The 26,490-nt window shown below is 38.2% G+C and overlaps 1 protein-coding gene across 3 annotated transcripts in view; it reads left to right on the plus strand.

Annotated features, from left to right (window-relative positions):
* Nucleotides 1-3,862: 3,862 nt before the first annotated feature.
* Nucleotides 3,863-26,490, plus strand: part of il11ra (interleukin 11 receptor subunit alpha) — a 53,093-nt gene continuing 30,465 nt past the window's right edge. For all 3 annotated transcript variants that reach the window (XM_086300299.1, XM_086300298.1, XM_086300301.1), the window contains exon 1: nt 3,863-4,043. The gene's annotated coding sequence lies outside the window, so the exon portion shown is untranslated. The remainder of the gene's footprint in view (nt 4,044-26,490) is intronic.

Consider the following 26,490-nt stretch of genomic DNA (forward strand, 5'->3'; position numbering starts at 1 on the left):
AAGCCAGTGAAGACCACACCCAGCTAATACCACATATGACTGCATGCATAGATTTAACCTAGGGTGTGAATGCCAGAAAAGAAATATTCAAGTGGAAGAGTCAGTTCAGATAAGTGTCTGACGGGCATTGTTGTGTGTATGTGCGCGCTCTGTTGTTTCTCTTTGAATGCATCATGTGGGTGTGTAGTCTGTGTCTATTTAGATTTGCACATTTCCATCTTCTCATCTTGTTTTAAAGCACTGGATAAGCCACTTTGTGGAGATCCAACACAAGCCAGATGATGACATCAGTCGGCATACAGTGAGTAACAGTGAAAACCATGGCACACAGCAAAACCACAGCAGGTCCAAAATATCTCTTATCATGGAACAAACTGTTCTGAAAGTTTTGAATAGATTTGCCAATATAAGCAAGTGGAATATGCTAAGATTACTCACTTAGTGAGCAACACCAAGTAAAAAAAAAAAAAAGTAAAAGAAAGAAGGAAAGAGTGACATCTTGTTTTGTTGTTCAAGACGATTATAAACAATATCCAGTGATTTTCATTGGATATCAAATAGTGTTGCTTTTACCAGCCTCAGGTCAGACATTAGAGAAAATTCAGAAAGTGCATTAAATTTTAATTATACAAATGGGAAATCACAGTATTTATAATCCTCATCACTTATGGGAGGCTCAGTTTGACAAAAACCTTGACCCAGGCTGAAATATTAACAAATATTTAAGATGGTTCAATCAAACAACTCACAACTTTAAATGATTTATTGCAACAATAGAATAATTACAGTTCTGAGCTCATCACTCTGACAGCGTGTTATATATAAACATGTAGTATGATGAGTAAATATACCCTTAGAGAAAACTGGAAGGGTGTGTGTGGAGCCCCTATGGTATATTGCATCTGTGCTAAGGGATTGTCTTGCTTTTCCTTTTGCACCACCACCAGGTTAAAATGCCTAAAAGCATAGGGTGTACTGACAGTAATCTTGCGATTACTTTTGGTAGTGGTATGCACAAGTTACAACTGTGCACTGGTGGTAGAGCTCAAAAACACAATGAGGTAAAGACTTGGTTGTAAAATATGTGTTGCTAAAATCTAATAACTGGCTGCATATGAACTGAGGTTTAATGTAATCTTACTGAGAGACAGCGAGCAGGTCAGCACTGGTGGATTTACACTGGCTTGCTTGAGTATTTGTGTTAAAGTGTGGTAAACTGTGGTATACAAAATGTGGATGATGTACACAGTCTATAGGACTGATCCTGTTCTTATTTTAAACTTATTGAACTCTGTAATGAGTTAAAAGGCCCAGCAGAGGGAAGCAATACCACAGAACATAAAGCAACAAGTGGTTGACTTTTTTTTTTATATAACTGTAGAGAAATAAGGTAAAGTTTTCTTTCTTTAACATTCACTTCATTGAGATGCTCTAGTGCTATCTCACATTATGAGTCCTGAGTGCTTAACTGTAAGCTCTATGTAAGAATTTGAGTTTGAGAAACTGAATATAGATTATTGGTCGTCGTCAACAAATAATAGCCTGCATAATAGATTTAAAGTCTACACTTACTTTAAAGTTTGTATTACAAGGTGCATTACTGTAACAAAATTAAAGAGAAGACACTAGCTTAATTTCAATCTAAATTTGAATATGTTTATCATAGAAACAGATATTTAATTGCTAACTTGAAGCCTAGTTTTTGGATGCATGAAAATACAGAAGTGTCACAACAGATGGCTAAATGAGCTACAGAAAAAAGACCCAGATGAAGGACGGACACATACAAACCAATGAGACAAAAGATAAGGCAGATGGGAACAGAGTGACAGGTACATTTCGTCCAGCAGTAGTAAGACAGATGCCAGGCAAGATAATAGACTGGAAGATACAAACCACACAGATGGATAGGTCAGCAGAAGGCAAAGGTAGTACACTCCAACAATGCCACAAACTGCTCTTTCAAAAGTATGAAAGATTTTAATTAACAAACACAATTTAAACAAGCAAACAAACAGTGAATGCTCATTTTCAGGAAAGCGGTATTTTTGTAAAGCTTGTAGTGATGGAGAATTCACTCCACAAGTGTTCTAGGACAGCGGTCTCCAACCTTTTTTGCGCCACGGACCGGTTTATGCCCGACAATATTTTCACGGACCGGCCTTTAAGGTGTCACGAATAAATACAACAAAATAAAACTAGTACCTGTACCAAAAAAAATAAGATTTATTCATGACACACGTGAAAAGACCCAGGAAAACCGAGTTAACGATCAAAACAATAACAAAATAACGCTGAAAACTGATAAAAACCCTGAAAACCATACATTTCACACCAGAGCCTCAACTCTCGCGGCCCGGTACCAAAAGACTCACGGACCGGTACCGGTCCGAGGCCCGGGGGTTGGGGACCGCTGTTCTAGGACAAACATTAAGCAGGTACACTCTGTAGGAGAAAAAAAAAATCTCATTTCAAATATGTAAACACTGGATAAGCTGATAAATTAAGATGGACAACCAGACTCTTTCATATCTCTTTTACGCATGCTTGGCAATCACTGCTCTTCTGCTCCTAATGAGATGTTAAAATGTAACTCTTCCAAGCTGCAGCTAAAAAGGTCAGGGTCAGTAAGGGGGGCTGGCTGAGCTTTTGGAAATTGGAAATCCCCTTTTCAATGGAATAATTGATGTCACCCTTGTATGCCTGATGAGCGGACTGGAATCCAACTGCCACAGTTTGCACTCTAATTGTTCTTGACTGTTAATCATAAAACTGAACGAAAAGCTGCACAAGTGGCTGTTTTATTCTCTGTGGAGGAGATCTAGGTGAGAGGTCAAAGTTAGTTTACAGGAAAAAAGAGTGTAAAACAGACTTTGCACGAGAATTTGTTATGTCAGAAAGCTGTTTTGTCATGTGGTAAATCTGTCCCTGTGACAAGCAGTGGTTTTTTAATATACTGCATTAGACCAACAGATGTGTTTTTCCACCTCTACCATTCATGGGGGAGGCGAAAAGGGAATTATTTCCAATAATTAGCTGTTACTGTTATGTCATTTATTGCTGCTGAAGCCCAGAGCACTGGAACCATTAATTGGTTTAATGTGTTATTTACTCATTAACAAACAGGTAAGCCAAATATAAAAAGAAATAAGTAAATCAGTGGTGCACTTCATGAGACGGGATCAACATTTTAGCTGGAAACCTGTAAAAAGCTGTTTTGCTTCCATCGTTATAGACATGTTCAATTACTTTGACACATAAGAGCTTATTCATGTCTAAACAAAACATTTAGCTAAATAAAATAAAATAAAAACAGAACTAACGTAACAATATTATGTCTTAAAAATAAATCACCTTAAATAAAATTAATATATCCAGTGAAAATCTTTTGTCAGTTTGGTGAAATCTGTAATCAAAACCTGCCTGTATGCAGCATTACTTTGCCATTGAAAAGTGTTGTGCTTTTATTGTTTATATTGCAATACCTATTCCGACTACCTATACCTATTTTATGCTATGTGCATAAGAAATAAACAGGTAAACCATGGAAAAAATTTCATTAGAAATTAAAAGAGGCAGCTTTTATAAGTACATTTTTTTAAAAGTTACAACTGCCTGAAGTTGAATTTTGATTATTTTCCATTTTTTATAGTAGACACACATTTGAAATAAACCTGCATACATTAAAAACAGACCAAAACATTCAGACTTTCATAACCCTGCTGTTGGAGACCTCGCTCTGTTTTTCATCCCGCATTCCTCATTACACCTCAGACCTATAGCTCAGCCTCCATAATCTCTTTACAGTTAGGGGCCGCCCACTCAGTCAGGTGATTGACATCCGCCGCCTCCAATGGCGCAGCAGCCCACTTTCCGGCCTCGTTCCTCTCTCCTCCTCCTGGTTGCTGTCCGACTTTGTTGCTCTCTTGCCCCGCTACTTCGTGTCTAGTGTCATCGGTGAGTCGAGGAACAACTCGTTGAGGTACCAGCCATGGAAGGCGACAATATAATAATGCCTGTTTGACTCGGGGATAGTTTCCAAGGTAAGTCCGGCCATTTAAAGTGTTTAAACCGGGCGGGAGAGGATTAGCGGCTAGTAAACTGCCTGTGTGTGTGTGAGAGGGGTGGTTGGTGAGGGATGTGGGGACGAAAAGTTTAATCCGCCTCACTACACGGGACAGGAGGGAATGAAGGGAAATGTACTCTACTGTTGTTCACAGTGGGGACTTGTCGTACTAGCCTCAATGTGGATCCCTGTTTAGGCTGTTAAACATCATACCACAGTCTTTTTTCCCTCTAATTGTATTTTAACTCCATGCCTTGTAATTATGGGTAAAAAGCTGGTGGTACCCTGGACAAAAAGCACTGGTTACAATGTGTTGTTCTTTTATTATTGATAAACTGAGCATGGCTGCTTTTTTGTTTCCACTGTTAATTAAATGTCTTTCAGTTGCTGTGTTTTAGTTTTAGATTTCATTTAAAAATGATGCAGTGAGAACAAGGTGCTGCATGATATTTAAATGTGTAAATATTGTTGTGATGGGTGGATTGTAGATTGGTGTGGTTTGGTTCTAGTGTACTTTTTGTATTATTGTTGTGGAAAGCGTGCTTGTGATTTGTCTAATTATTTTCTAAATATAGTAAAATAGTGTGATAAAGGTAAAGAAAAAATACTTTCACTGGCTTTCATTGACATGCTTTGGTTCCAGTTCTGAAAACCAAGCACGGGAACTCACTTGGCAGAGTATAAATGAAGCGTTGAAATCATGGCCACTGAAAGCACTTGTTGATGTAATAAACAAGATTAGTCTTCATCCTGCCCTTTGTTGTTGTATATTTATATCTGCAATTAGTTCAAGTTCCAGGTCAATAGCAAAAGCTAACGCTCTGAGAACTCAATCAGAAACAAATACTTACTATAATGCAGAAGCAGACAGAGATACAGACAAAAAAAGAAAAAGATGACAGAGACACTGGGATGGGGTCTCACTACAGATGTGCATTCCTCTAACCAGTGGAGTGATCAAGCTTTTAAATAGAGCTCAACAGGAATGCAAACAGACGAAGCAGAATGATGAAGCCTGGAGGTGTCTCAGGAGTAGGAAAGGGAAGGAAGGTGGGAAAAGAAATCAGAAAAGCAGGCAGCGAGCCTTTTGCTTGAAATTAGCCGTTTCTTGAATGTTGCTCCGCTAAAATGAAAATGTGGGTCAAAGTTCATGTTGTAACATCTGTCTTTATGAGCTTAAAGGCTTTAAGAAACTCATAGTTGCCCACAGTGTAAGCAGTACTTCTGTATCAGTGGAAACATTTGAACCTTGCCAATAACTTTGTGTATTCCAGCATCAGTGTACGTCTGTGATTCTTTAAAGAGGTGGATGCAGCGAAAAGTAGGATCAGAGTCCACTTTTATTGATCAAGGATTGCACTGGCTCAAGTACATGGCCCTCAACAAAAATAATTTTTACATGTACTGAAAACGAGGAATATTAAAGTAAGAGCTGTTGGATCGGTTATGATTTGTAGAAGTTCCGTGTTAAATTCTTGGAGATAGTTTTCAGGAGTCTTAGTACTATATGTCAAAGACAGTAACAAGACAAAACTGCATCTGCTTTATTAGTACTATTATTATTTGAATTTTTCAGATATCTTGTATTTTCAGAAAAAAAAAAAGACTTCTCATTAGTACTTTGTTACGTTATGTTGTAAATTGTCTTTTGACTCTGCATGCTGCGTCTGCCTGTCAGTTTGCTGCTGGAACACGTGAATGTCCCCAATGAGGGACAATAAAGGATATTTCTATTCTATTCTAGTTTCTTGTGAGGCGGAAGCAATTGTACTGTTAGCTACAGTTGGCCAATAGGAGTCCATTTTTCCACTTCACTCCCATGTGGGAGTAAAACAGAAAACCGGGGTTGCTTAAGCCAGTCTTGTGATGTTAATTTGTCCCAGGTTTTCAGTGGTTCCCTGTTTGATTGCTGTTTATTTTTCTCCTTTAAAATCCATTCAGCTAATTCTATGCAGAGAGACAGATCGTGTAATTGTTGTTTTGTCGTAGCCAGACGCACAATGGGCTGTGTGGAAAGAGAAGCCAAACACCTGGCGTAGCATGCGTGTCACTTACAGCAGTGTTTACTGTTTTTCATTCGGGAGGATGCATCTCAGTTTGGACACCTTTGCGAAGAACCAGATTTCTTGACCACTTCACCACTGTGAAACTAAATATACACTGACTAAGAAAAACGAGGCACACCGGGCACCTTGTTGTTTACCTCTGGGATGTTGGCCTACCCACGGATTAAAGCCTTCTGTCTCTATAAAAGGAAAACTTGATGGTATTTTTTGCTTTCTAAACATTGTGAAAAATAGTGGGAACAAATTTGCTTTTTGGAATCACAGACCACATACATATCCAAAAAAGAAAGGGAAATCCAGGATCCTAAGCAGAGTAAAACAAGTCGACTGTGGCTGACACCTGCGTGTTTTGGCTAATGAAAATATTATAGAAAACATTAGTAATCAATTTAATCGTCACCAAGAAATACACAGGATCCGAGGCAAGGTTTAACTTAACCCAATCTTCCCCATTGTTGTATGAAGTATTCATTAACTCGCAGCAGGTTTATAAAGACAGACCCCAGACTGTATAGTCTAACTTTCTTCACTTGAGCACATGTTCTGTACAGCTCAGTACAGTTAAACTCACCTTCTAACACCAGGGTACTGTTATTCAGCTCGCTTTCCCTGCAGACGTCTTTAGCTGGAAGTCCAATCTCTGCTCTAGCTCTGGCCAAAAACCACACGAGCACACAGATACACTCTGGCTCCACACAGACCTTGACGCAGACTTCTGCATGCACATATATGTAAACGATCCAATGGCTTTGTGCATGCACACTCACACATTCACATGCACGCGGAGCCAAACGCACATCCAAGCCTTCATACTCTTCTCCACACTCGTATTTCACTAGTCACTCACAGAGGGCCATGGCAATCAACTTTAAATTAGAGAGAAAGCTGCTCCAAGAACTTGAAGGCTGTTTGCCAGGTCTGAGGCCATACTTTTGGTGTGTGTATGTGTAAGTAAAAGAAAGAGCAGAAGGAGCCAGCCAGATATTAAACCAACAGTGAGGGGCCTAGATAGGGGTCTCTCTAGTCCTTAGTGCTGCTGTTTAAGCAGTTTATCCCCACTCACCAGGAGCTGTGCTTAACTGTGCATTTGAAGAGTTATTTTGCAAGCCTCAAACTGGCAAACATTCCATTTCAACATATTTTATGAATGTCTGCCTTTGGAAGAGTTCCCACAGCTAGAAGCCACAAGATCAAGCCACTTAAGAGAGATGCGTCCTCTCTGTTAGGAGCTATGACTCTCTTCTGTGGTCAGCTGACCAATAAGGGCAATGATACTGTGGCGACAGCGAGGGTGAAAGTGTAATATTTGCTAGCCAGTAAGGATTTTTCCATCTCAAATAAAATCGAGCCTATTCTACAATAATTGTTTCCTTGTTAATGTATAATGGACTGGAACTTGGTGCTTTTCTACTCATTCATGCACACACTTGCACTCCGATGGATGCATCAGGAGCAACTTGGGGTTCAGTATCTTGCCCAAACATACCAATAGACCACCCGCTCTACCATCTGAGACCCAGCTGCCCTGAAATGTTAACATACACACTCTTTGATAAATGGGGCCTTGTGGTGAAAAGCTGAACTATGCTGGATCTGTTTTAGATAGCAGAACTGAACATAAGAATGCCACATCAATATTGGAAACAAATATGGCAGATATTTACACAAGTTTATAAAAAAAATAAAGCCCATAATAAAGTCCATAAGGACGCGTGATTTTTGACATGGCTGTCAACATCTTCTTTATTTTTTATATCAGTTTTATCAGAACAGGTTTTATATCTTTTTATGCAGGGTGGAGACTGGACCATTGCGACCATTGGTACCTTGTTTTCCATCCGTGTAAAGAAGTGGCAGGAAATGAGTAGTTTCCTGCCATTGAGACACACTTTAGTAGTGTCTCAATCAGCCAATGCAAAATAGTTACTACTGTATCTTCCGCACTATAAGGTAGGGCTGCTCAATTAATCGAATTTTAATCACGATTACGATCTGGGCTTTCAACGATCATTAAAAATGACTGAGCCGATTATTAGCCCCTCCCTCGTGCTTTACTCTCGCGCTGCTCCGTGTGGCAAATCCAGCGCACCTCTCTGCATTTCGAACATGCGTCACAACAATTAAGAGCAGCGGTCCCCAACCCCTGGGCCTTGGTCCGTGAGTCGTTTGGTACCGGGCCGTGAGAGTTGAGGCTCAGGTGTGAAATGTATGGTTTCAGGGTTTTTATCGGTTTTCAGCGTTATTTTGTTATCATTTTGATCGTTAACTCGGTTTTCCTGGGTCTTTTCACGTGTGTTATGAATAACTCTTCTTTTTTTCGGTACCGGTACTAGTTTTATTTTGTTGCATTTATCCGCGACACCTTAAAGGCCGGTCCGTGAAAATATTGTCGGGCATAAACCGGTCCGTGGCGCAAAAAAGGTTGGAGACCGCTGATTAAGAGGACCCGAGGGAAGCTCGGAAAGCTAAGCAGAAGTTATTTGGAGAGGAGAGTGACTGCTGTTGGTTGAAAAGAGAGGTAAAAAAAAGACTTCAGTGGTGTTGCACACTATTTTATATTCTTTTTTAAAGTCATTATTCAATACATTCTTATTGTTAACCCTTTAAAGAGCCGCACGTTCAGTTTTGTGTAACTATTTTTAAATCCCTGTAGAACCTGAACCGCGTAAGCTAGCACAATAATTTTTTTTGTATATGAAACCGGAGGAGTTGTACTTACATCTTATGCCATCAGCTTGTCCTCGGTCACGGTTTCCTTCCACATAAAACTTTGCAAAAATTGCATAAAAAGCGCTTGCAGGAACAAAAACATAATATTACAGAAACACGCGTTGCCACTTCCCACAGTGAAACAGACGTCAGCACGAACTGTCGCATGTCCGCCATTTCCTGCCCTAAACCGGAAGTGACGTCATTTTCGCGGAAAATGTAGTTTTTTACTTGTAGGCCTTAAAAGCCTATACTGGTGTTTTTATAAGTCATGTTTGACTTTTCTGAATAGTTTCTGTGATGCTTAGAACTCGAATTACACTGCTGGAAATAGTTTATTTTGATGCACCTGCTGTTTTCTTTGCAAATTTGCATCATAGGATAGTTTTTTCGTTTTTCCTGCAGTATATAAAAATTGGTGTATCTCAAAAATAAAACTATGAAGACACTCAAAATAAATTTCCTGTTGTTGTAAACTATTTTTTGCAACTTTTTTGTATTTAAAGTTTTGAGGGATAAGCCTCTTAAATTTCTCCAAGTAGAAATATATGTAACAAAAACGATTTTCAATTTATTTTTTTTGTAGTTTATTGCACTTTTATGCAATTAATGTAGTTACTATGGACTTAATGCATACATATTATTAAATTATGGGCTATAACAGTTGTATTGATGTATAGTAACTTGAAATGCTCCCAGAAATGGCACTACAGCATGTATAAAAAAAAAATATATATATATATAAGCTCTGGCGGACTTGGTTCTATGGTAGGTCTTAAAGGGTTAAATAAATATCGTCAAATAATCGAGATCTCAATTTCAGTGAAAATAATTGTGATTATCATTTTTGCCATAATCGAGCAGCCCTACTATAAGGCGCGCTTAAAATCCTTTAATTTTCTCAAAAATCGACAGTGCGCCTTATGTATGAATTCTGGTTGTGCTTACTGACCTCAAACCGATTTTATGTGGTATGCGGCGCTCAAATGACTTTGGTAAGCTACGAAGCTGGACCACTTGATGGATTGTCAGAGCATTACCGTAGTCAGGAGCCTCGCAGAGTAATCTGGGTGAAAAACTCCGTCCGCTTCAGGTCCCAAAGTCAAACGAACACTGCGGCATCACTGAGTTTCTCGAAACTTTCTAAATTCTTTCATCTTTAATAAAATGATCAGCGTTGCTGCTTTACCAGATGTAACAATTAAGTTTAACATCCAGGCATCCATGAAAACAGAATTTATTAAATTTCACGGAGTTAGAAGTTAGCTTGCTATTTTCCACCTAAACATGTTATAGCATGTTCTGACTGAGAGATTTCTGATAAAATGAAAACGTACAGCTCTGCTATCACTTCCAACATAAATGAAGACAAAAAACTAAACAGCAGTGTCTTTTGTAGGGTTACTGAAGTTGGGCTAGCTGGTATATAATAATGTGCTACGTGACATAATCCATCCACAATACGAGGTTAGTCATTAATATACTGCAACAACACAGGAATGGAGCAGCGGTAAGAGAATTTAACATTAATGAATTAATGGTATGGAAGTTGAGGAAGCAAGAAGAATGAGTTGAGTAAAATTTGACTTATCTGACTGTTTTGTTTCGCTTAATGCGCCTTATGTATGAAAACAGACCCGTTCATCAACAGTGTGCCTTATGGTCCGAAAAATGCGGTAGTTGTCCTTAATTGTGGTCATAGGTAGCTGTTTCCTTTGTCAATTTTCACAATACATTCTATGCTGCATACTGTTTACATGATCTCTGGCATACATCTAAGTGTAAAAACTTGTCATCATGCCATTGAGGATTTATAGTTGTTGGTTTGGCTTTAAGTATGGTTAACGGAGAAGGCAGTGACGGAAATATACTGCTTATGATTGTGATTGTTCCTGTGCTTTTTCTTCGGCCCGTGTGTCAAGGATTAAGCCGCTTATTGTAACAGTATTTCACAGAAAAAGTTAATAAGATAAAATGTCGTGAACTGACATTTGAATTCAAACTTTGTTTGAATTAAGGAAACCAAGTGGAAAATGTGATCATGTGTTTCACATTAGACACTATTATAGGGTACTGTACTCAACCCAGCAGCATCGTGTCTTCAGTGCTGTTGGATTGAAGGCATGTGTGTAAGTAAGTGTATTTACAGCGTCCACATTTTAGAATTTATAGCAAAATAAACACTTTGTTTTATCAGATCACTGATTGGTGGAAGCCTAAAGATGCAAGGTTGAAATTCTCATTTAATTCATTGTGTTTTTAAAGCAATTTCATTGCAAAGTCATTGTCTTTGCAATGGTAGCCTCTTTGTAGAAACTTCTGTGTGGCAGGGTTTTTGTGGATCCAGGGAAGATAACTGCTAAAGAATGTACTTCCTTCCCTTGCAAATGTACTGGATGATCTTCTGGACCTCGGCAGGATCTCTCAGGAAACTATGCTTTCTGTTTGTCACAAAGAACGATAAACCCTAATTTTACTGCGTGCTTTTACTATGATGATGAAGAAAGGTGCTGTGAGGTGTGTATGCTTGTTTTACTGTGAGCAGCATATATGAAATATTAATGTCCATGTGACTGAAAAAATGGGTACTTTTGGCACCTTGCTGCCATTTTGCCAGTGAAAATAACATCTATTAGGTTTAGCTGTATAAACAGTAACTCTTCTTTCCAATGCAGTGTTGACTCTGAAAACAGAGCTCACTTGGGAGATTATTAGTGCTTGGCAGAACCTTAGTCTGTTCTAGAAAAACACTATATTGATTGCAGTTCTACCTCCACATTATGCACGGTTATTTGCAAAGCCATCATGAAGAATACAGTGGATTGATTTACAAGCTGGTGTGGAAAAGTTACCAAAATTTTACCTTTTTTTTAGCGCTAACTTCCACCGAGCAGGTGGTCATATTTAACATGACTGCCATGTCAAAAATATTGTTTTGAAAGTTGTGAACCTGTTGTTTTCAGCATTCGAAGAGGTCCTTGCTTTATTCTCTCTGCAGGGTTTATTTTCAGAGACAGGGAAGAACTCTAAGGGCTAAAGGGGAAAGAGATGATTGGTGCTCTTATTTTAGCCTTTGGTCAGTGTAAGTAGTGGTGCTTTCAAGTCTGTCTCCAGTATACGTTAGGTAGCTAAAAAACCTTGTCACCTTGCAATTGACCGTAGTTGCTAGTGAAATGAGTACAGTTTTTTTCAGTCAAGTGTAATTTTTGTATTTTCTCTAATAAATGTATGGATTTTGAGTGCAGTCCAGTGTGGAGACAGCAGCCTTGCATAGACAACATTGCATAGAAACTTGCATAGACAACATTTGCCATGCACATATGTTGTTCAGGCTTTGACCCAGAGTGGCTATGGCAGAGGCTTTGGTAACCTGTAGAGTTGATAAACATAGTGTTGTTGAAGCTCACAGTCAAAAATTAAAACAAATGTTTTAAAAAAGGGAGATTTTCTGGTGTGAATAATGTATGTGTTTTTGATAATCCAAAACAGTCCTTAGTGCTCCCTGTGTGTTCAGTTATTTGCATCAGTGATTCAGTGATTCCACTGTGTGGTGGGGATGGGGGGGGGGGGGGGGGGGGGGGGGGTGTCATGTTTGTGTACTCCACATATGAATTGCCATTCATTTGTTTGTATTGGTATTTGCATGGGGTGGGATTTGTTTTGACGTATCTCGAGAAAAGCTCATCACTTGAATAGAGGTGTAACTCTTAATTTATCAGTTGAGTCACCGGAAAAATAAATAGCAACAACATTTAAATCATTTCATGATTTCTGTAATTTTTTTAACCAGAAATGTTAAAATTTTCATTTTTCTAATTGTGCTAATTTGAGGCTTTTATATATCAAGCTATCAAACTTGCATCTATAAAAACATCTATTGCTTTCAGTTTTGATTTCCTTTCATCAGAAATGTAGTTTCAAAGTTTTGTGTGATGTGCTGATTGGAAGGTAGTGTGAAGCTGGGCTGAAATACTTTGAAACGGTTTGGAAAAAAAAAATTCTTTCATTAGGTTATTTAGTTTTATAGCCACTCTCTTATTGCTACAAAGTATTAACACCATTAAAATGTATGTCCTTATGTTTTGCTCTGTGTAATTGAAGTTGTTTTGCATTAACTGTCATCAGTTAGAGCAAAACAAAGACTTTAGGATTTGTTTCATTTTATGCTTGAATATTTGGTGCACTCCAAAACAGTCCTTTACCTCTTTGTGTCACTGGGGACAAGGCTAAAATCCAAAACTGTCACTACTGATCCCTTTAGGTGACTATTTTTACCTTTCTCCTCATACATAATGAATAGACTTGTCTGTTTAAATTATATGACAGTTTTTATGTAGCCAAAATGTCTCTAGGGTCCAAAAAATGTATGTGTCTCTGTCATGACCTAATTCAGTTGGAATGTCTATGGCAAGTAGGTATGAACTTGCCCACAAATTATAAAATGCGTCTTCTCCCTTTGCGGTCTGTTTTTTCCCGCTTTGTTTAGGTTTGTTTCTCCCTTGTCCTTACTTTCCTGCCTTTTTCAGCTTTCTCTTTCCCTATCCAGTTTTATTGTTTTATATGCCCTCGGTCTCCCAGTATCTATTTCCTCCCCCTCACCCCCTCCCACTGTGTTGTTCCGTTCATGGAGTGTTGGCAGTCTGAAAGGAGAATAAATGGGTGTATCGAGCATGTTGATCTTATCTTATTTGGCAGGCAGGTGACAGAAACAAATGAATATGAAACTGAATACACTGCTAATGTTTCTTAAGCAGTTTTCAGGGCAGAAATCTTTGTTTTTGCAGGTGACGAAGCTTTGGTTATATACTTGCTATCAGTGTAAAACTGAATGAGAACTGTTGTCAAGCAGTAAGGCTTTGGCTGCCTGAATCTGATCAGCTTTCAGCATAAAGATTGCAATATGTAATTATCATATCGGTATGATGATGTGGTTTGGCATTTGGAATTGTTGCTGTTTGTTGATTGTTGAATATATGTCACATTATGCATTTGAATTATATGGACTATGGCTGTGCCATTAAATTTTTACGTGAGATAAAAATGCCAAATTACGATATCGCTGCTATAGCAACAACTTGTATTTACGTTCCATAGTGCATGTGTCAGTGAGGCAAGCCGGGCACATGCGAGATGTTAATGAGAGTGTGGGGAGTGAGTTGGAGGGTGGGGTGGGCTGCTTTTAACCATGTAAAGCACTTTGTGCTACATTTTTTTTTGTATGAAACGTGCTTTATAAATATTGATTGATTGATTGATTGATTGATGAAGCAAGAGTCGGCCTCTTGTGATGAATTAGTACTTAAAAAGAGAACTGTTTCAATAATATCCAACATTGTCTGGTCCTTTGCAAAATCAGCATTAAATGTATTCCCGCTAAAGGAAGTAACAACAAATGTGTCCCATCACTTTAGGCAAAAACACAGAGTTGAGTACTACCATGCTATGGTGGAGTAGATGCTAGTAGCACGTAATGCACAACCTTAATGTAAACAAATAACTTCACTGAGCATTACTGGAACACTTGATAGTTGTACTCCATATGACAGGAAGAGCAAATGGTGTTTATGGTAGAAAAGCAGGACTTTAAGCAACTGGTTAAAAGGCTTGACCCAGATGAATCCCAGGTAGAAAATATTTTTCAGTTTTATATGGTACAGTATAAAGAGTTACAAGATTGATTGAAGTTGCTTCACTTACTGTTAAACTGGTGTCAACCAGTTATTTTATAGTTTTACCTAAAAATTCCAGAGAAAACACTACCTAGGATATTTTTGTGCTTACCTTTGATGGAAAATACCCTTCATTCACACATAAATGATACTGCCTACAAGCAGTTTCTCTTGAAATGTGATACAATTTTGAGGCTATATCGCCCAGTTTGACTATGGGCTAGTATCACAGCAGTGGTTGTCCTACGTGGAAGTAGTAAGAGCACACCTGATCCTCTGCCCTTTCAGCGTGTGTACTCTGAACTCTTTGGTAGTAGGTGTCAGTTCTTAGGAAACAATGGTAATGCATTGCAGCTTCTGTGTGTCACTACATCAGTAAGATAATTTTAATACAAGGCTTTAAAGAAGAAGCTGGAAAAAAAACAGTTCAGCAGCTCGACATGTTGAAGCTTTAATGAAAACTTTATAAATACATTTTAATGATGAATTAAAGCTTGCTTAACACAAAAATCTGAATACAAACCACTGCATTCTCAGTGGTTCAGGAACCAATAAGGTTTGTTTGGCAGTTCATGTTCATCCATCCAACTGTAGTAATATTATCATATATAAATAAATAATAGTTATATTATTGATGTGTATAATTCAACAGTTGAGTTGTTTAATGGCTCTTTCACTGTGAGACAGTTTGAACACTAAATGTTTGCTTTTTCTTCTTAGAGTTCCTTCATCTAAAAAAGGCTTAAATCATAAAGATCCAAGTCTCTCTTCATTACATTTATCTTAAATGCACAGTTGATCATAGCTTGCTTAATATAGAAATGTCTGCCATCTAAAGTTTGTGGATTGTGTTTTTTAATTGTAATTTTCATTTGAAGACAGTTTTATAGTCATTTATCATGGTTGGTTGCAATGAGTCAAGAAAATGCCATTGACATGAATGCATTTCAACAACATTGCTCTGGGCTTAAGAAAATTAGCTGGCGAGAAACTCGGAAAATATCCAGTGATCTAGAGTAGATGGATGTGATAAATGATCCTTAGACTTTGGTTTACTTTGGCAAATCTTCAGCGCTAAACACATCAGATTGAGGTTGTTTGTAGATGACAGGCAATTAATGTTAGAGGATGGAAATAATGCAACAGATCAAAATATGCTTTAATATTTCTATACATGTTTTTCACCATCACTCAAGGAAGAATACATACTGACACAAAATGCTTTGCATGTTTAGGAACATGTTAAGAACATAGCTTTTGAGATTGATCAGAAAACACGATACAGACAGTTAGTAATGAGCACTTACTACTTGATGGCCATAGGGACTGTGTTTGCTTAAATGATTTTTTCATCAAGGCTTTTCCCTGAGTCAACATTAGGCCATTAGGTTAAATAACATTCAATGGGACACTGCAAAAGCATGGGTAGAAGTCTCTGTGTTAAATTGATTTCACAAAATGGCAGCAAAGTCCAGTGCACTGAGACAAATTATCTTATTGTCAAAAGTAGGGCTGCCACGATTAGTCAACTAGTCACGATTACGTCGACTATTAAAATCGTCGACGACTGATTTAATAGTCGACGCGTCATTTGAAGCTTTGTAAGATCACAAAAGACGCAGGAATAAGTAGTAGGATTTAAGAGTGTAATAATGGACTGAAACAGAAGATGGCAGCACTGCATGTACAAGGATGCCAGCTGCCGTTAAACCTCGAAGAAGAAGAAGCTGTAGCCGTGTCCAAATTCAGTAACCGCATCCTCCTGTGCCTGCATTTGTTGTCGTTGCTGTCGTTACAGCGACACAACGAAGACTGTCCAAATTCGAAGACTCCAACAAATGCGGCCGACAAATGCGCCCTTCATTTCCCCACATTTGAAGGATGGGTCGGATGTATACTTCGAGGCCCAACCTATCCCAGAATCCATAGCGAGGCCCAGCTCAGTTTCCAACAATGGCGGCAGCTAGTTAGTTTTAATATTACTCTTATTATTCTTTCTGGGTCACAAAATAAACGTTTAACATATTTTCAGGCGAGAATGTAGCTGTGTAAACCTCAAATATCTGCTCAGTTTATCAAGACACCACATATTTTGAAAAGCGCTCGCTCCCAACGTTTTCGGAGACGTCTGTTACCCACCAGCTCGATAGCTAGCCGGGGGCAAGGCTCACTAGGGCCGGTGAGAACACCGGACTCCCGGCAAATCGTTTTCAAACCCACCGCCGTCTTTCGCTACTCAGGTTAAACATGATATATAAGTCACTTAGATAACTTAAAAATGTTATTGTTGGGCCTTTTTTAGTATTTTATTTGTTCCTCAGTAAATCGGTTTGGCTGAGATTAAAGTTATAGTTTTTACACAGCTGAATAAACGTCAAGCAGACAGCTGATTATCAGAAGTGTGAGACGCTCGAGAATATACTCCAGTGTCCTGTTATATTTTAGATAGCAAGGAGCAGACGGCTGAGTTTATTAAACTCCACTGAAACAATCTGGAAATTTAATTAAAATTTAATAAACTATCATCTTACCTGGGTGTTCACCTCAACAATAAACTGGACTGGGCTACAAATACAGACATCCTGTATAAGAAGGGCCAGAGTCGACTCCACCTGCTGAGGATACTGAGCAGGTGCAGGACTCTATTAAGGACATTCTATGGACACTGTGGTAGCATCTGCCCTTTTCTATGCAGTGGCCTGCTGGGGGAGTGGATGCACGGACAGGGACAGGAGCAGGATTGACAAACTGGTGTGGAGGTCTAGCTCCGTGCTGGGATGTCTTCTGGAGTCTGTGGAGGTGGTTGGCGAGAGGAGAATGTTAGTAAAGCTGACATCCCTCATGAACAACCCACATCACCCACTGCATGAGTATGTGAGTAGGCTGAGCAGCTCCTTTAGTCAGAGACTGAAACACTCTCGCTGCAGGAAGGTCGCTTTCGCAGATCATTCATCCCAACAGCAGTTAGACTCTATAACTCCTCAATCACGATGTCATGACTCACTGGATAATGGACCTTCAATGTGTATGGACATGTGCAGGTATATATGTATGTATAGGTATACATATTTTAGTGTGTATATGTGTGTGTGTACATGTCTATACATAGGAATAGTAGTGGTACAATAGTTATGTTAAGCTATGTCTTGCATAGTTCCACAACCATATCCATAGTCACATACTGTGTGTGCTACCGTTGTATATAATGTATTATCTTACTTATTTTCATTGTTTGTACTTATTTGTATTTTTTGTATTTCCTTCTGATATCTGTACCTGAGCTGAGGTAATGCAAAAATTTCCCCGTCGTGGGATCAATAAAGTTTTATCTTATCTTATCTCGTCTTTATTTTTAGTCAGCACATACCTTAAACATTTAAAGCTGTAAGCTAATGATAGTTATATAAGAGCAGATGCATGCTGGTGCAATAAGCTGTACGTTTTACATCCAGTGGATGCATGATCTGATTAGTCGACTAATTGCAACAATAATCGGTGACTAGTCGACTATCAAAATAATCGTTTGTGGCAGCCCTAGTCAAAAGATCATAAACTATACCTCAACATACTAAACTAACAAATATATATTGTATGTGGATGAGGAGACATCCAAACTCGTATAAAAAACCCCCAAAACCTTTTGGTGGTGTCACATTGAGCCGGTTTTTGGTTTTAAAAGTCTCCTTCCCTCTGCGTCTGCCTTTGATCTCAGACAGGGTTCATAATCTGACTCCTGGATCACTAAAGACACACACACACACACACACACACACACACACACACACACACACACACACACACACACACACACACACATTAGACATGAACACACAAACATGGACTATCTGAAAATCAACAAACTTGGGAACCAAATCATGGTGGTGCACTGTAAATCAACCTGCTATCTGCCTTACTATCTCAAGAAAACCCGTTTGATAGTCTGCTGTTTGTGATCTAGGTCTGTGCAGCAGAGCCCTGCAGTCTGATGAGGGCTTTGTTACTCAGTTATTCTGAAAGAAACTTTGTTATAGATTTCTCGCTTAGTGCTTCCAGTAATTAAGGAAGAAAAGGTTGTTAGCCTGCTGTATCTTTTAGAGTATTTACTTCATCCTGACACATATAGGGTCTGTATACTCCAGTGTCTGGCTTGACTGAATAGGTATACTGTAAATCTTCCAGTGTACACTGTAGCAGAACTCTGTATATGATTGTTGTTTATTTTACTGTATTTTTTTTCCTGATTTAGTCTGAGAGACCTTGACTTAAAGCTCTACTTTCAGCTGTTTCCCTATTAATATGGGGATTTTTTTTTTTAATCTCCCAAAGGGATTTGTGTCTCATCCCAAGATCAAACCGAGGCATCTTTCACTTGTTAGGCGAATGTGTGAACCTTCATCTATGGAGCCACTCTGAGAGGACTTGATTTAACTGTTAAAACCCAGGATCAAAAAGACAATAACAGTCATTCTGTTCTTAATGGTAGTGTGTAGCAGATGTTGAGTATAGCATAATACATAATAATACTTAAAAAAAAACATACATGTGAGCTCATAGGTGGCAAATTAACCCAGTTATTGACAGTTCATACTGGCTTTTTAGCCCATTTCACTTCCAAACAGACGTCAATCTGCTTTTTCATGTTGTTTTTGATGCAGGTGTCCAGAGATCACAGTTCAGGGCCTTTAAGTGCTGTGAATAATTAGTTTTTCCTCTGCTCTGCTTTACTTTCATTGCATTTATTTTCCTTGTTGCCTCCTTTCTCATTCCACATCTCTAAATTGCTATTCCATCACATTCCAGCCTGCAATGAATTAAACGTAAGCAGTCTTAAAATAATATTTTTTAAAACTAGCCCCCATCACTCAGATAAATTACACCCTGCAGGCAAATGATGAAATGTATGCGTGCCTGCAACTTATTTTTGCTTTTGTAGAAATGAAAAATAAAAACATCTGGCATACAGTAACTAACTAAATGTAACAGCTTTTTTTTTTTTGTGTGTGTGTTTTATGATTTTCTTTTTCCATTCATTTGTGAGTTGTTTCCTGTGGTGCTAGGTCAAGTGCACATTTATTTAGCTTTTTTGTTATGAATTGGTATTATTTTATTTTTTGATTTCATAGCTGGTGTTCTGTTTTTTTCTATCTATCTACAGTTGCTATAATTGGTCTATTGCTTTCAGGATAGAAGACTTTCAAGTACTGGTCAAATTTTGTTTACCTCTTCTCTCATCAGATATCTTGGAGTTTAGTCAATGTTTAGCCAATTTTTTGCTTCCAAGTAAAGGCCTTTGTTGCACTTACACATGTTAAAGTGAAATACGAGTGTTCAGTCTCCTTTTAAAACAGTTTTGTCCATGAAAACCTTGACAGACTTTGCATTTAGTTAAAGATCTTTACCTATAGTCAGTTGCTGTATTTTTCAGTCAAGTTTTATGACTGGCAGGAGAGGCATTCATCATATAAAATGTGGATTGCATTAGGATCGTTCTTGCTCTGTGCCTTTCTTTTTGTTTGTCTCTTTGCCAGAAGCATTTTTGGAAGGGCAGTCAGACAGTAGTAATCAAGAAAGCATGAGTTTCTCATATTTAAGCACTCATAGGATTTTCTTTCCTTGGTTTCTACTGTGTTGTGATTGGAGGTAAAACTGGCTGTTTCACTGTGCCCTTGTGTATAGTAGAACAACCACTGAGGTTTAACATGGAATGATGCTGTTTTTCTTCTGTTCTTTTGCACACTTATTCTTGTGTTTTGTTTAGTTTTTTCTTCTTCTTTTCTACTTTCTCTTATCACTACACTATAAAATCTACGGTTTTTTTCTTCTTCAGCGTGTTGAGACAGTCAGTCAGCCGGTCTGTAGTAATCGGAAAAGCATGGAGTTCCCAGCACAGTGAGTCATCTCCAGCGAACAGGGGTCGCGCATGTGTGTAGGATGGTTGAAATGCGAGTGGGTGGCAGGGGGTGGGATTTCTGTTCGTGTGGGTGGGTGTGTGTTGGGGGTGGGTAGGTATGGTCCACATGTTTGTGTAGTTTGGGTGTATATGTTCCTTCATGTTTTTCCTTCCTGTTGAACAAGTTAGAGGTCTCTGCTTGCTGTGTAATGGTCATCAGTTAGTGAGAGCCAGGCAAACGTAAATTGGTGTCATAAAGAAGAAAACAAAAACTCAAGCATTATAGCACCTACTTATCTCTTGTTTAACATTCTTAAGTTTATTGGGCATTTTTATTTGTTTTGGTTAATTGACAGTTACATATGCTCTATGTTATCATTAGAAATGCTTTGACATCAGACTGATAATAAACATTGAGTTTTCATTCCGTTTTAGATGTTTGTTTGTTTTTTTACAACAATAAATTGGGTGGGTGTATAGTTGGTTGGAAAGTGGGTGAGTAGGTATGTACATGCCTAGCCCTAGCTATTTTTTAATATACAGTGCTGGTTAACTGTTGGTTACACAGCCACCTTCCAACTGGGTTTTAACATTATTCCTATCTGTCTGTGATGGGAAGCTCTAAACTAGCTTGACATTGTGTTTGCGCCGTGCTATGCACGCTGCCAAGTGCCACATATTTGAGCTACATTGACAATACTTTTATACCAATAAAGACTAATTAATGGTTTCGTAGATAAAAACATAAAAACATGCAGACACAAAATGTCTTCAGATCTTTAATTCCATCCATTATAGTGCGCTCAGTTTTAGTATTTTCTGAGTGTTTTCTTATTTTTAGACTTGCAAACTACTCCAACCTGCCCATATTGGGGTTTTTTTTGTTTGTTTTTTTAGCAAATTTGCATTTTCTTTCTAAGAAGTATAACTGACAGTGTATACAAACTGTTTGTATTTTCAGTTTTAAACAAATCCTAAAATTAAGTGCCCCACATTACTGGACGGTGCATCTTTGTACAACTAAAATCTAACTGCTCTGTAATTATACCTCTAAAATGCTGTTTGGTAGAGCGGTTCTATACTGCCTTGAATGTCTTCATGTGCTTAAAACACTGAAATGGCATGAGGTAGTCGGAGCAAATCAAGTTGGAGTTGGTGCTTACAAATGTAGAACAAAAGGTAGCTTAAATTTCATTTAAAAACCTGTGGAATAACCAGTGGAGTCTATACATGGGTTTTAAGCCATATGGCAAAATGCTAATGTTGTTTGGCAGGCTAATGCTATCTACCATTATTAGAAAGCCAGGTAAAGTCACAGCTCATTACATATATTTCTGCAAATATATTATAGTGTTCTTGCAAAACATTTCATGTTTGGATATTTACACATATATACATGGTATATTTCTAATGAGCGGACATGTACTCATATTTATGGATTATTATGTGCATGTCAGGCTGCTGCACAGGCTAATTGAATTGTTACAGTATCAGATATATCAGAGTTTAATCTCACCGGTTCTAGTCACTGGATGATCAATTGCATCTCTAATTAGACTAATATTAGTTTCGCTGCCACAACAGACACTGCAGTGTAACAAGCAGGCAAGAGAGTCATGTGTATCTATCATGTTCATTATAGCTGAAATCTGGGTCTTTTTAATATTTAGAAGAAGAAGAAACTTGAGTTAAGTGTTTTGATTCTATGCTAAACTTCTGCTCCATTAGACTTAACAGTTGTTTTCTTAACTAATCATTTTTCAGATTAGGATTCTCTAAAAAGCATTGGATGCTAACCTGTTATGAGGTAAGGCACTGCTATCTGAACATTTCTCACTGTAATGAAATAGTGTCAATGGGAACAAATTACAATATTCAAAAAGTGTAAACAGTCCACTTCATCATCATTTTTTTGTGTATATTCATGCACTTGTGTGTTTCTCAGTGTTGAACAAAACACAAATCTTCAGCTATCTGCTTCATGTCTTTATAATTGTTCCCAGCCGTAGAATGGCGCCAGTCAAATGTACATGAACGCGCACTCACACATACTCAGATGCAGAAACTCTCAGCAGATTATCAGAGCAGTGTGGCAAAAAACAGAACTGGGCAGTGGTTCCTGGTCGGCGAACCTGCTGGCTTATTGACTTGGACTGAGTTAGATAAAGCTTTCATCAGCAGCATATGTGTGCAGACGCTGTGTGTAAATGTGTGTGTAGTTGGTATGATATTTTTTGGGTCTTTGACAGCAAGCCATGAAATGACACATGACTTGCTTATTTTCAATTGCTGTTAGAATTCAACTGCTTGTTCAGTTAGCATAAAATTCAAATGGTATTGATCACAATGTCACAAAAATGTCTGTCTCATGTCCGTCCTTTCCTTTGGTCTCTGGTTGCTTATACATATATTTGTGTAAGAGTTTATCTATATATTTATATCTCTTTTCTGCATATTGTTACAGTTTCTGATGATGGGTTGGGTATGCTACTAATTGATCACATTTGTCTGTGTCTGTGTATAAGGCTTTGTTGGATAACAGAGAGCAGATGTGGGAGGGTAAGTGGGTGTATGTTTAAAGAGCTTGTCATTGGCTCATACAGAGCAGATGTTGTTGGGCCATCATCTTCTTCTGGCTACTAGCAGTAATGATTCAGATGCTGGACCGAGCGGTATAAAGTGGAACTCACAGTACAAAAAGCATACAAAAGCTCATTGTTGCAGCCTCTCTGTTAGGATGTGTAGTTTGTTAGCAGAGTGATAGATGCATTGACGTTTGTTTAGGTCAATATACGGTTGAATGGAAGTTCTAACTAGGACACTAAAGCTATGGAATTTTCCAAACCACAGCAATAAAAGACTGCGGTTTACGGTAATATTCTGGTACTGCCAGCTGACTCCAGCTGAACGTAGTCCAGACGGTTAAGCGTAGTTAAGCACAGCCAAACATGTTGAGTGGTGAGATCACATCTATGCTTGATTTTTAGTTAGTGGAAAGGATTTCTTTGTCACCTTTTTGTATTCAGTTTATTTAGTTCACTCCGTACATTTACAAGAAAACCACAGCTTGTAAACAAATGTCACCAGAACCTTTTTTTGAATTTGGTTAGGTTGACAGTCTTATTTTAGATTAATTGCACCTTTTTAATGTTTAAAGGCGAAATCTGAAACTGTTCAACCATGCAACTTTTTTGGTGTATACAACAGCCCTAGATACATATATACATTACAAACACCTAATTAAACTAAAAAAAGTATGTTGCACAACTCATGTGTACATTCATAGAGAAATAGGAAAAATTATTTTGTGTGACGCATCCAAATATGTTTTGTTTTTTTCATGTCGTTACTTGATTGAACTGTATATGAGTGGTGCAATGGGGCTTCCACAATACAGTAAAAATGATAAAATTCTTGAAACCACATTTTATGATTGAAAGGCTTATTGTGCTAGGCGACGAGTCTGACCACAGTTGAGGAGTAAATAAAATGCACACATGCATGTCTGGTTGCATTTTTCTAATCTCTTAGATAAGCAAATGTACATGAAATGATGACTGGGAGTTTTCATTCCTCTTTGTACTACTTCAAACTGAATAAAGTTACACCCCTATAAGAAGGTTTGTTCTGACTGGTGCTGGCAGGGAGGTTCCACAGGACAACATCTGCTTGGCTACTATGTTTGTGGTCACTTGATTCTACTGAGAGCTGCTAAGCTAGAACAAAATGTCTTGGCTTATATAAGTTGGTTACCAGCAAAAGAGAGGCTGGATATTTAGTTGGAAAAATCTTTAAGTCACAGGAATGACATCAGTCTGGGAGATCAAGCCATGTTTTGTGTCCTGTAAAAGAATAGGCTTTTGATTCTTACCATGTTCTTTGAAATCATCAAGATTATTAATGGTTGAAGCTTGGCAATCATTGGTTTGCTTTTTTAATTTAGTCCCATAAATAATATTTCAGTAGGACTGATGAGTTGGTAAAGGGCTATAAAAATATTTGTATAGATGGTTGTATTTGCATATAAACCTGGTTGTGTATGGACCAGACCATTGTGACAGATGTTACATGTAAATAAATGATCATGGATTCTTTGACAGTATGTTACAAGCTAGCAGTTTGCTGTTTGCCTAGAAGGTTTAGCTAAAGATCCTCAGCAGTTAGCAGTGGGACTGGTTTTGAACCACAAGAGTTTCATCAGATCTCTCTTGTTTTGGATCACTATGGTCTTGCATTAACCAAGAGACCGAATGCTGGCTGTGGTTAGCATCATCACATGGTGTTTACTCTGACTCTGACTGCTTGTATATTTTTTACTAATTCCTCTTAAGGATCGAACACCACGTTGTGTGCAAGAGGCTGATGATTATCTATGGATGGGGCTAAGCAGGTGCCACAGTGTACAGTTTAGATTCATGGTTTCTTACTTTGTTATAAACTTTTCAAAAAGAAGCAGTACCAGATGTATAACGATACCAAATGTGCACACATTTTCTCCAGAAAGAAGAACTAGCAGAAAAATTTAGCTGATGCTTTGTTACTAGACATGGCTTAAAAGGTCCATTATCAGCAAAACTGTTATTGGTCATCCATCAGTATCTAACTGGATTGCTTTTTTCCCCCCCTGCAGCTGATGCAGCGTTTGAGCCACATAAACACTGGTTCGATTTGATTGGAAAGATGATTTACTACAGCCTCCATATAAAAGATTAGGCTTGGATACAACTTCAGATTTTGGATTAAAGAACCCAGACACAAACAAAAACAACCATCTGAAGTAATTGTAATTTTTATTTCCACCTTTAAAAGAAAATAGGTCACTTAGAATTTCTCTAAACTGAAAATTATTATTATTATTTTACTTTGTTTCTACTCTAGGTTCATTTTTTGTGTGACTGTATACTGCTGTAAAACAAAACACAAATATCAGCATATTGCGGTGCTTGAGAACCTGGAACCAGCCCTAGTCTAAAAACAATAATCAGTTAACAGATTTACTGTTGATTCATTTCCTGGGGATCAACTGGTTGTTTATGTAAGAAATGGCACTGTTTTTATCCTTTAACTTCAGACCCAAAACACGCTGGAGTGAGAGTGCTGTTGCTGGGCCGATACCAGAATACCAGTCTTTTCTTTTTCTTGCATGTCGAAAACTTTTTTATGACATACTGGGAGAAGTGTTTATAAACCAGTTTGACATTATGGCATTAGCATTGCTTTTCTGTCATCGTTAACCCACTTCACAACCACTTGTTTACTGTTAAATCGCAACTAAATCACAAAGTAAGGAGCAGCTAAAGGTGCATGATGTTTTACTTTACGATTTCTTTACAGTCTTTGAATTTTCACTGTGACTTTTATCACCCACATGCAGAAGTACAATCACAAACAAAAATGTACTAGTACACAAAACCGAGTGATGTGTGTGGTTATGTGTGTGTGTGTGTGTGTGTGTGTGTGTGTGTGTGTGTGTGTGTGTTTAGCTCTGACTTCACCCCATTATGCCTTTCAGTATGTGTTTGTTTGTATGTGAGGTTGGCTTTAGTATTACAAACTTGTATGCAAGCAGGATTGCGGTCTTCATTCAACTGTGTGTGTGTTTGCATGTGTGTGAATAGCTGGCATATGGTAGCCATCTAGCCCTGGCGGCAGTGCTGAAGGAAATTCCAGCGTCGTAGAACTAAGCCAAGATACTGGTGCTGCCACACACACGCACACGCATGCATGTGTACACACACACACACACACACACACACACACACACACACACACACACACACACACACACACACACACACACAGAGAGAACAGTACAAGTTTTTGATACTTCTGCCAAAGTCATGGACACAGAATAATATCTTACATTTGAAAGTACTAACAAGTTGATGGAAAATTCTCTTTTCGGCAATAACCCAAAATGACTTAAAAAATTACTCCCACTCTTTCCTCCTAATGAACTCTTCTTGCTTTATTTTGCACACAAATGCATAAAATGCACACCATCTCAGGCCTTGGTCTGTGGATTGGCTAGGTGCTATCTCTGTACACAGATGGCAGTCATTATTTCTTGTGTGTTTAGGCTTGGGCAAA

This window comes from Aulonocara sp. 'chitande type north' Nkhata Bay, linkage group LG7, assembly GCF_057382095.1.
Source record: "Aulonocara sp. 'chitande type north' Nkhata Bay isolate Kocher_YH1m ecotype deep benthic linkage group LG7, A_spYH_male_GT1.1, whole genome shotgun sequence".
Lineage (NCBI taxonomy): Eukaryota > Metazoa > Chordata > Actinopteri > Cichliformes > Cichlidae > Aulonocara > Aulonocara sp. 'chitande type north' Nkhata Bay.